The sequence below is a fragment of the Acanthisitta chloris genome, unplaced genomic scaffold, assembly GCF_000695815.1.
Source record: "Acanthisitta chloris isolate BGI_N310 unplaced genomic scaffold, ASM69581v1 scaffold4794, whole genome shotgun sequence".
Lineage (NCBI taxonomy): Eukaryota > Metazoa > Chordata > Aves > Passeriformes > Acanthisittidae > Acanthisitta > Acanthisitta chloris.
Window position 1 is genome coordinate 72,914 of NW_008670882.1, and position 388 is coordinate 73,301.

The 388-nt window shown below is 51.5% G+C and overlaps 1 protein-coding gene across 1 annotated transcript in view; it reads left to right on the forward strand.

Annotated features, from left to right (window-relative positions):
* The window catches only part of ELP3 (elongator acetyltransferase complex subunit 3), a gene marked incomplete at both ends in the record, with an annotated part of 72,519 nt that overhangs the window by 71,643 nt on the left and 488 nt on the right, over nt 1–388 (forward strand). The window lies entirely within an intron of this gene.

Sequence of the window (388 nt, forward strand, 5' to 3'; positions counted from 1 at the left end):
AGGCATGGATCTGGTCCAGAATATTAACGTCTTCTGCAATTCCTTTGGATTTGGCATCTCCTGTGTCATAAACTGAGCCTGACGGAGCGGCAAGGAGCTTGAGCCCAGCCTAGGCCTGTGAGGGTCATGCAGAGAGCCCTGACAAGCACTGTGGTTGCTTCATGCCATGATAATTAATCCTGAAATGGGCACAGGGACAGCTCCTGACTCCTGGAGGGATTGGAAATAAAGATCATGAGGTGTTAAGGCAACATGTATATCACGGAATCACAGAACGTTTTGGGTTGGAAAGGACCTTAAAGATATCCCATGCCCATGGGCAGGGACACCTCCCACCACACCAGGTTGCTCCAAGCCCCATCCAACCTGGCCTGGAACACTCCCAGGG